At 35.3% G+C, this 8,613-nt stretch overlaps 1 pseudogene; it reads left to right on the top strand.

The window, feature by feature from the left end:
- Positions 1–548: 548 nt before the first annotated feature.
- LOC107030036 overlaps positions 549–8,613 on the top strand; it is a 60,408-nt pseudogene continuing 52,343 nt past the window's right edge.

Below are 8,613 nucleotides of genomic sequence, written 5' to 3'. Positions count from 1 at the left end.
TAAAAATAAACTTTCTCGACTTCTAGTACAAAACTAAACGACTGTTAGGCACTTCTAAAATTATACTCCACTCTATAACTAGCTTATTAGGTAACTAGAACTTCTAACTCGTAATCTACAATAGACTGAGGCATAAAAAGCATGAAGTCAGTCCATACCTAGAATGACATCAAAACCTACCATGTCTAACTCAACTAAATTATCCTTGGGGATCTTGTGATTGACGAAAATTGTACAATCATGATAGACTCTCTCTCAGCTAGAATAGAATCACCAATAGTCTCAGCTAGAATAGACTCACCAATAGGTTTAAAAACACAAAATGACTCAAGAAGTTTCTTAGGAAGAACATCAAATTTATTACAACATAGGGAATTACAAAAGATAGACTCTCTCTCCTGGATCCATCAAACATATACATAAAAGTTAAATAATTTGATCATACCAGTGACAACATCTGGCAAATCCTCTTACTTTATTGCTCCCCTCCTATTGGTGATTATGTTGCATCCTGCTAACCCCTGTTTACTAAGGTAATGTTGTACAATATGGGATACCTGGCTGAATTTGCTTATGTTTGTGCCTCCCAGGAAGACACTGATGTGCCTGGAATGATTGAGAGGGTCATAGTTGTTGTCTTAGCTCTAATACAGGATGATTTGAGGGAGGATATATGGTCATGGACTTGCACGTGATATTATTATTGTGAGAGCACATGTTTGTGAGCAGCATGGGGTGCTTTTACCGATGCACCGGCCATGAAGGCCGATATTGTTGGGCTGCGATGAGATGTGTATGAACGTAAATCCATTGATATCTCGATGTTCTTTGGCACTGTGGATCTTTATAAGGTCCTATGTACACACTTCCCAGTCAGTTTTGAGATTCCTCCAGCTACTACGACCGAAGATGTTGCTAAGGTTAAGGAAGATGTTGAGTCAAAGGCTGAGACCGATGGAGATGAGCTTGGTATTTGAGACAGTTGTTTATGATGACTTGGAGGATCTTGAGAGATCTATGGTCTAGACATCTATGGCGGCTTATTTGAGGGACAGTTCGATGGTGGGCTCCAGTGGAGCGAAGGATGATTTCAGAGCCAAGCACTGATGCCCAAAAGATAAATTCACAAATATGCATATTTCTCCAGGTTTAGCCGGATAGGAAGAATTTTTACTCCTTTTATATTTATTGTTTTTTCTATTCTCTTTGCATTTGAGTAAAATTGATAATTTAGGTTGGTCGGGTGAGGTATTTATATACCTACCTCTTTTGGGTCTTTTTGTGGATATTGTTATTATTTTTGTGTTTGTGTGACTAATGGAGGTTGTTGATATATATTGGTTTTGATGCATCGTGTCTGTCCTTTTTGTATAATGCAAATGTTGGTTCTGAATGAGTGGGTTCTTTGTGTTTGATGTAAAAATGTTAGTTTTGAACCGATTTTTAAAAAAAATGCCACTTTTTAATTTGTTAGAATGTGGTTGTTCTCTTGCAATTTTGAGTGTCGATTGTGTCAATATCGATGACATGAATAGGGCTCTCAGTTGAATGATATGTGTGTACGGATCAAAAGAGGCAAATTGAGTTGGATAAATCATATATGAACTCCTAGCATCTCATTGTGAGTAGCTGGTTTTTAAGTTAACTTGTTCTGACAATCGTTGAATGCAAGCTGAAAATAATAGAATTTTGTTTGATGATTGTGTTGTATGCATCGTTTTGTGAGATTTTCTTGAAATATGGTCTTGGTAGTGCCTAAAACTTTCCATGTTAGTCCAATTGACTAATGTAAGAAAACAACTGAGACAATCTTAGGTACAATTTGTGAAGATTACACCAAAATTGATCTTATACCTCTTTCTGACCACATTGTGAAAGTGTGAACCAAGATTGGCACCATTTGAGCCTATATATTTACTTGAATTAAACTTTAACAACATTGACCTGTTTGTCCCATCACCTATAACTTTCATGAAGCATTGGTTTGTTTTAATAAAGTGAAATACAGTTCATGCTTCATAAAGGTAGAAGTCACTAAACCAAAATGATCATACCTTTACCCTCTGCCCCATTTCAAGCCTTTAAAGACCTTTTAATCTTCAGTGAATTGAAAATACTGTTGATTGGAAAATAAGGAATAGCCTATTAGTAGAATCACGCATGTGTTTATCTTTGGAAGCATAAGAGTTGCTTTTGATTCCAAAATTATAGAAATTTTGATGAGTTTTGTGTGATAATGTAATCATTTTTGGTGTGAGGGAATTTGAATGCTTTTGTTGAGCTCATACTTGAATTTGAAGCAAGCAATGTGAGCTTTAATTCAATTTGGTAATGGTTACTCACAGTTTGAAACATTGAGTGCACAATTGAGCATTGCATGACTAGTTTGAACCTTTTGTTTGTATTCATGTTGAGTCTTCAGTAGCACTGTTTGTAGACATCCTTGTCGAATTGACTAATACTATGTTTTACTTGAAAACAAGCAAAAGATTAAGTTGGGGGTGTTCATGAGTCTAAGATTTTGACTCATGTATGGCATGTTATTCATTGTGTTATTGTCCTCGGTGCCTATTTTGTGCTCTAAATTGATGTTTAAATTCTAATTTGAAACTATGAAGGAAAAAGAGCAAGGAAAGGACATTACCGGGCAAAAAGGAGCGGAAAAGTTGAAAAAGCTAAAGACAAGAAAATCTGATGATGGCCAAGACCACTCGGCTACTCGCTGAGTATTACTTCAACTAACAAAAAGTTACATCGTGCCAACCCAGGCTAAAAAGCAACTTAGTGACGGAATGGACTTTTGCCGAACAGCTGAATCGATTGGCGACAATGATTTTGATAGATTAAAATTACAGAGTTTAAATGGTAAATAGATAAGACAACACTACAACGGAGTAATCCACTTGGCGCATCATTAAATTTTTTGGCGAGGCTCGACTAACATTGTCTATCAGTCAAAAATCTGAAAACCTGGAACAATATAATTGCGTGATCTTAAAAGATTTTGGGGAGTTCCAAAATTTTGTTCTACTACTCTGAGTTTTTGAGAGTTTTTAACTTGAGCTTTTGATTCCAAACACTATTCTTAGACTGTTTAAGTAGATCTTCAACTTGGGTTTTCATTCTAAGCTAATTTGGCGCATTACAAAGACTTGGATTTTGCTACCGAACTTGCGAAAAACATAGTTGGTAATAGTTCCAACTTTTTGTAATTTGTTGTTAAACCCCCCATTCTTGATTGTGTGATTATGTGACTAATTGTCTCCATTAGATTATGGGTATCAGTAAATATTTATTTAATTGTTGTTATTAAGTGGGTTCGATTTATAATTAAGTTTTAACTCATGAATTGTAGTTGGACATGCAGTTTTATTATATTATTGTATGCTTACTTGAGAAATAGATTTCAGAATTAAGGTCATCAATTGATATTGTAGTGATTGGGTTATTGTGGATTTAGCTCAAGAAAGTGAGTCTTAATTCAATCCTATCTATCTTTCTCGAGAGAGTAGATAAATTGTGGTTTTGGGTTGTTCATAGTATGATGCTTATTGAGGTTTGAGAGAACTCACTTGATTTATGACAGTTTATCGAGAGATGGATATTATATCTAAATCCTAACCTACCCACTAAGATCTAGCGAATTTAAAAAATTAGTAATCACATATAGAGAAATTAACAATTAATCAACCACATCCCCAAATATCTCTTTCTACTTGATTACTCCCTTAGTTTAGTTAGTTGTTAGTTGACAATCCTAATCCCCCCCATTTGACATTTATTGTCAACTCCTTAAATTTACTCTACTTACTTTGATAATTTCTAATGATATATCGATTAGAACATGTTTTTCACTTTGTAATTGAATTCTCTACCGTATCACTCCCTTTGGGATCGACCCACCCTTTTCATTGGGTTTATACTATATTTTGATCGCCTACACTTAGTACTGGATGAAGTGTAGTTGAGCATTATCAGGATCCAAACCCCAATCTATATTTGGGTAGTGCTGCATCATTACCATACAAGAGAGGTCGACTCCTACCCCAGCCTCCATGTGGCGCATACGAGTAATCCTACAAAAAGAGTCAACCAAGTGAGATTCTAAGAAACCAATAACACTCGAGCTGCACAAAATTGATAGAAAAGAGAGGAAGTCTTAAAGACACCTTTTAGCCTCCTAAAGATAGTATACAATCGTTTCTACACCTATATGTAGGACTCTACAAGATATTATAGCTATTCAAGTTAGACCGGTGAATATGGGATCTGATACCAACTTGTCACGACCCGACTTCTCCAGGCATGATGATACCTACTAAAATCCACAAGTAGGCAAGCAAACCCATACCTAAAACAAGAAGATGTGACTACCATGGTAGAACTAAACATAAAATAGTGCTTACAGCAAGAACAAAAACAAGAGGCAAACCAAAAACTATATACGAATGAACCCGCACATAATCTGGAAGCACGAGTACAAATGTAAAAATTCAAGAAAAAATAGCAAAACTAAGCTAGATACTTATGTGTAAACTAATACCCTAAATGGAGGTTAACATAAAGGTTAGATTCGAAAAATAACCTCCGATACTAAAAATAAATGTTTACGTCAAGACATGATCCCCAAGGATCCCAAGGGTCCTTGGGGAGGACCTTTAGGCAGCCCAAAAAGTTTTCAAAATAGGCAGACTACCTACAAAAGGGAACCCGCGGTATGTGGGTGGACCCACTCCTGTAGGTGGGTGTCGTGGGTCGAGGTAGGACGTCCTCTCTTTGGTCAAACTCTCGTGAGAGTTGTGTTGATCATTTAGTCTGAAAGTTGGACTTAAGGGTGGAGCTTAGGGTAAGTTAATTAATTAATTAGGGTGATTTAATATTAATCAAAAAATAACTATATAAACTTAATATACCCCTAAACTAATTCAATTAGTTCATTCATTCAAGACCCCAAACAAATTTTTTCCCTCTGAAATATTTCTCTCTAAAAACCTACATTGAAGAAAAAGTAGAAGAAGAAGAAGTCAAGGTCTAGGGTTCAAGAACTAATATTTTCCGCCCAATTCATGAGGAATATTCAATTCAGGTATGGCAGTTCCGATTCATTGTTAGCCTTTCATCCATGAAGTTTTAAATCTCTCAATTTCATTGTTTACAATTCTACAAAACCTTGGGTTTTTCATTCTAAGTCATGGATTCTTTCTTGAAACATTTTCAACGAATGAATTGTTTTACATCATGGTTTAATTACTGTTTTATGGTGTTTTTATGATAAAATCCCCATAACCCTAGTTTATGACTTTGATGTGGGTAAATTGTTGTAAGATAAATTGTATGAAATGTATTGTTGTAGTGTAGTTTGTTGATCATATTATTATCTGTATTGAATGTATTAACCCTTATTTAATTAAAGAATGTGTTCTTGATCCAAGAAAAGTTAAAACAGGGGAATTATGACAAATTGTTTCTTTATAAATGCATGTTTTACGAACATGATTATAATCTAGTTATTGTCACTACAAGAAACTGTGAATTACATGGGAATTTTCCTGGAAATTAGTATGAAGGATTATATGTTTCCTACGAATTTTCATGCTAATACCCACGAAATTCCCATATAATTCATAGTTTTCTTGTAGTGTGTGTTAATTGAAAGTTCATTCTCATAAATTCATAATGATTATGATATGAAAGTTCTTCTCACTATATGATGATTCTAAGGTTGAAAGTTCCTTCTTGCCTATTGAATCTATGAATTATTTTATGAATTGTGTTGGGTGAAGGGTTTAGACACACATTTATACTTGTAAATGCAAATTCAAGACTAAACATGTAATTGTGGGCTGTAACTCTTGGCATAGAGTGCATATTTAATATAGGATGGAAGCTCCTCGCTAGATAGAACGGACTTATATAAATTATCCATGAGATGGAAGTTCCCCCATTAGAAAGGGCGGTTTTTTAGTAACATCATTGTACCCTATAACTATGTGCCCTCATAGGTCTTTAGCTAGCAGATCCACCTAAAAGCTAATACACATAGTTCTACTTTAGGCAAATAAGACACGTCTTTCTGGTGTTGGGCATGACACTGGATTCCATGCTAAGATCACATTGAGTATGTCGATGAAGGCATATTCCCAAATGTAACTTAAAATTGAATTATCAACTATGGTTGCTCAAGGAATTATATTTAGCATAGGTAAATGTATGGGATCTTTCTTTTTTATGGCACAAGTAGACTTTCAGGATATCCATGGAAAGTTTCTACTATAATGTGATAACTTATATATTAACTATACTCTCGGATTATGATTTGACTGTATCTTTCATGATGATTCTCAAACATGATAAAATACATGCTCTTTAACTAAATTGTCCCTTTTTAGTATATTTTCGTGGTTTTGTGCATAGCTATCATACTTAGTGTAATTTCGTACTAAGCCATATTTCTTCTACGTTTTCCACAAAGTGTAAGTTCCGGTGTTTGAGGTGACCCTTCATTCTAGTGCAAAGCTTAGATTAACTAATCTCCAAAGCTTGTGGCGATGTCCTTATGGATTCAAGGACAAGTTCTATATTGTTGTTTCATTTCTTCTGTACTAGATATTTTTTCAAATTTCCTATTATAAGGGTTGTGACCCTATTTCGAAACTTTTATTGTAGTAGATTCCTACATCAGAGTATGTCTAGACTTTCGTTTTGTTTTGATAAAAATATTCTTGAATATTTAAAAATGTGTTTCCATTCTTTATTTGTTATTACTTATGCGATGATGATATTCTAAGTGGTTTACGTGGAGCCTTTCTAGGTTTCATGTGTTATGTTACATCTAGGGTGTACCCTTGGGTTGTAACAACAGAGTTGTCTAATGACATCAATACAATTCCCTAAAGTGGACCACAACAAGATGCCTCAAAGGCAAAAGACCAGCTAACATAAGTACAAAATGAGATAGGTTGATCCATAATGCCAACTGCTCACCCTTGTTTTCGATATCTAGAAGCTGCAAAATTATGGCATGAAAGATCTATGTTGGTATCTAGTACTAGCACTTGCATCATAGAAAGATGTATAGTGTAGCATAAGTACCAAAACAAGGTACTTGGTAGGCATCATATGTTGACCAAGCATGAAAGGTAAAACATAAGGAAAATATAGAATCCAAACAAAAACAAAGGTCAACTTGGATATGAAAAGAAGCACACGAGCATTACCAAAATAGATCTAAGTACAACTAACCAAAACCTACCTAGATGCTCATAAATCCAGAAGGTGCATTCGTGTGAAAATTAATATAAAACCTGAGCGGGCCCTATAAGCCCGACAACTACACCAAATAGATAAGGATACTAGAATAATATAGCCAAACCCATGTAAAAAAACAAGTCAACCGAGACTCGAACCAACAGTGGTAGGATTCGGGCCTCAAACTCAAAATGATAGAATGTGGGCCTCAATCCCAAAATGATAGAATTGGGCATAGAACCCAAGGTGATTGAATCTAGGCCTCAAAACCAAAGCATCACTAGGAAGGTGTAAATAATGGCTTCAAACCATAAGACATTAGCCTTAAATTCTAACTAAAGGCATTGAACCATAAATAAGCACTAAACCTAACAAACTAATAACCTAACTAACAAGAGTACCAAGGGTGTGTCAATTCCACGGAGAATCCCATGTTAAGTCAAATCACCCTGGGACACCCCTCACCCAAGGGTACCAACAGAAGGCTCCTAGTCTAGTAAAACTCAATCTTTAATCGTCGCAAAAAATACAAACCACCGCTGCACCTAGGAGTTGTAGAATTAGGGAGAGAGAGCATATTTGATCCAATATGGCACAAATTTGCCTTGAGGCTCACACTATCAGACTTTATGTCAGATATTACCTTCAAAGATCAAGTAAGTCCGACACCACGTCGAAGACATAGCAAAGCAACAAAGTTTGATTGTCTAAGGAAGCACTAGTCTATCCTATAATAAGGGTGTACATGCATTAGAAAACAAATAATTCAAGTAATTCATATAGCATTCACAAATTTAAACCACTAAACTATCAAGGTACTATACCTGAAGTAATGTCAATCAAGCCTTCAACATCGTATCTAAGAAGAGATGTAAGAATACAAGGTTCCCTCCCCCAACTCACACTAGTCAACATGAGTCCAAACATTCAAGCTTAATCTAAGTATATAGGAATTTATAGCTGACCTAATGGCTGACGTACGCACTGCAAATCACTTCACAAAAGCTTTTCCTTTCCAAATGGCCTATGAACATTGACATGCTATCAAATGTAGGATCACAACGTTAGTATAGTCGTTTTGACACAAAAATAAATATGGGTCATTTTGGAGTTAAAATGAAGATCTGGAGTTTGCATTATACTTTTAAGACTTGACTCCGCCAAAAGACCCAACACAGTACCCCCAAACATGTTTTCTGAAATTGAACATAATTTGGGGCACGAAACACAGAGAAACCCCAAGATGAAAATAAATCACACTATATACTATCTTTTTAAAAAATATATAGCAGGTAAAACTCAGAAATTAAAAAATATAAAAGGATGCCCAGCACTCCATGGACACTCCATGACGTAGCTTTTATA

The sequence above is a fragment of the Solanum pennellii genome, chromosome 9 (genome assembly GCF_001406875.1).
Source record: "Solanum pennellii chromosome 9, SPENNV200".
NCBI classification, from domain to species: domain Eukaryota; kingdom Viridiplantae; phylum Streptophyta; class Magnoliopsida; order Solanales; family Solanaceae; genus Solanum; species Solanum pennellii.
The sequence above is the reverse complement of the archived record's forward strand: the minus strand, read 5'-3'. Positions and strand labels throughout refer to the sequence as shown.